Source organism: Chlorocebus sabaeus, chromosome 23, assembly GCF_047675955.1.
Source record: "Chlorocebus sabaeus isolate Y175 chromosome 23, mChlSab1.0.hap1, whole genome shotgun sequence".
Lineage (NCBI taxonomy): Eukaryota > Metazoa > Chordata > Mammalia > Primates > Cercopithecidae > Chlorocebus > Chlorocebus sabaeus.
Window position 1 is genome coordinate 42,056,380 of NC_132926.1, and position 2,779 is coordinate 42,059,158.

A 2,779-nucleotide genomic window follows, 5' to 3' on the forward strand; every position below is an offset into this window, starting at 1 on the left:
ACACTCAAGCTTTCCTAAAGACATAAATTGCCTGGACCATTCAACATCAAAACTTGGTAGTTAGCTTAGCAGATTCACTGGCTTGGAACCAATCATTATTTCTTTTTTCATCTGGTTGTTCTTGTATCATGAAATTCTACCTGACTCATGCTAATTCTGGCTTATTTTCACTTAGCCTGTAATAATCAAATTTCTGTTCAAAAAGAACGTGTCAAATGGCCTATGCCTTAAATTTAGGTTTTGTTTTAGGATCAATTAAATTCTTAAACATTAAAATCAGCTTTTCTTAAAAAATATATCACTAATTCTGCAAAGACGACTTTAAAATAATTAATTCGTGAATAGCAGTGATCACTTTAGTTTTATAGCATACTTACGAATGGCCAAAACTTGGTTAATATGCAATGAAGAAAACAGAAATACTGTGATTTAAAAATTGATACCCTTTAACAAATCTACACAAATAACTTTGGTGAATTTATTTACGTAAGCAATTCCAATAAATTCTCTCTCCTACTTATTTCACTCTCAAGGAGATGTGTGTATCTATATACATATGCACACACACAATGCATATATACATATATATGTGTGTGTGTATATGTATCTCTCCAAATTATGAAGATATTCAAATTTAGGGATAATAAACTATAAACGTTATACTCAGAGTTATCACCAACTATTCCAAACTTAAGTTGCTATACTCTTGTTTTAGCATCCTTTTACGTAGACGGCAAGATCTCATTCTGATACTCAAAAGATTTTAAAAAGGGGAAAAAGTCATCAGACTTGGTATCTCACTTTTTATGGTGAAGAAAATCTTAAAATTATGTTCACATGTAAAATAAAATGAATTGTGGAGCTATGAAAGCTACTAGAGCATCAATTTCAGATAGCCCCATTCTAAAATTATTTGGAAATGTGTGTGTATGTATAACCTGAAAAAATGAATGGGAATATTGTAGACAAGAAGGTGAACCATGTGTGGAAGATAAAAATAATCATGCCCGTACGGTAGGGTCACAGGGATAGCAGATAACCCAAAATGTCATAAAAGAAAAATGTGTTTAGAAAGTTTCAACAGGGCCAAAACACAAAATGTTAAAAGCACACAAACAAAAATGAATGAGATAATCCCCCCAAACATCAAGTTACATAACAAAATAGGAAGAAAAAAGTTGACACAGTATCTTTTAAAATACATCAAATCTTAACTGACTTAAAAAATGATATAAAGTGCTTGGGTCATGACACCCACCCAGATTCTCATTATCAACGGATTTATCTTTTCCCCTCCCTTCCACCCAAATTTAATTCAGTTTTCCTGAAGAAAAAGTACAGCATCCCTATATTAATAAGAAATGAAAACAGTGAGTACAACTGATATAGATCCATTGACTTTTATTACAAATGTACTTGATCACTTGGCTTCAAAAAGTTTAAAATCAATACCCTATTTTCTGTATGCCAGTACAAAGCAAACTGTTTTACAAATTAAATACCTAAAAATTTGACAAAAATATTAAAATTTGATGAAAAACAATTATAAAAATCCTTAATCTCTCTTCAAAAAAGGAGGCAGTCTTCCCAGTTCTATTATACAATATTAATAATATTCACCATTTTTAGAATAGGTAGCTAAATTATATCTTTCTGTCAGCATACAAAACTTAGACTTATAGATTTTATTTGTATATGCTCCAGTTAAGTTTGTGAATGCCATCTGATTGCAATATAACCAACTATCTTTAATTGAATCCTAATTTACACTTATTTAATAATTTGCATAGTTTGAAAGGGATAAAGGTTATTCTACAACTAATTATCATAGGCTATTACAGTGCTACTTTTCAAGGCAATAAGTATTTGCTCCCAAATGAAATTATCCGTCTCCTTTAGGCAGGGGTTAAAATTACTAGCAGCTTTCTCTATTACCTGAAAAATCATATTGGAAGTTATCCATCTCTAGATGTGAAGGTCTAAAAAAACATAATATACTTTCCGCTTTGAATCAAATTTCAACCCCTGCATGGGACAACTAGAAAGTGAGACTTTCAAGGTTTTTTATTTCCCTGTTGGTTTTGGTTTCTACTCTCCATGGCTTTTTGAGAAGCTGGAAAACAGTTTGTCTTTCCTGACTAGCATTGTCTTTTTTTCCATTTGGCAAATATTCATCTACCTCCAATCTGTATCTACTGGAGGAAAAGCCGACATGGCTTTTCTTATGAACTTCCTTTGTTGTCAAAGGCATGTATAATGATTTCTACAGTTCTGGTTAGTTAACTTTAGCTCCCTCTGTGGCTGGATGACTGCTGCTTCTAACATCAGCATGATAAATAGGAGGCACAAATAAAAAGTAGCTTAAAAAAATTGGTGATTTAAAAGAAAAAAAACAACTTCAAACACACACACATACATGAGCATTTCAAATCTGGTGGCTGATCTCTGGATTAAATTACTTGACAGTGTCTCTCATTTTAAAGAACGTCAATATTGCAATGCAGTTCAAGTTTTCTTTTATACTTAGGCAAATAATACAGTTTAACCAAGCTCTTGGACCTTAATTGTAAGACAAAGCAGATCAATAAAAATAAGGCATACTTCTCAGGAATTAAGTTTTGTTTGCTTGTTTTTGGCACATTTGATCATACTGTCTTCTATGAATAACACATATGGTCAAATATACCATTTCCTTATTTGTTTCAGCACAAACAGGGTTTACCAACTAGTAAAATAAAAACAAGGAAAAATTCTAACATAAAACACTGATATATAGAAC

General features: G+C 31.6%; 1 protein-coding gene across 5 annotated transcripts in view; it reads right to left on the reverse strand.

Moving 5' to 3' along the window:
• Window positions 1-1,386: 1,386 nt before the first annotated feature.
• Window positions 1,387-2,779, reverse strand: part of PURA (purine rich element binding protein A) — an 11,564-nt gene continuing 10,171 nt past the window's right edge. For all 5 annotated transcript variants that reach the window (XM_008014658.3, XM_073010638.1, XM_073010639.1 and 2 more), the window contains one exon: window positions 1,387-2,779. This exon is cut by the window's right edge and continues 3,993 nt beyond it. The gene's annotated coding sequence lies outside the window, so the exon portion shown is untranslated.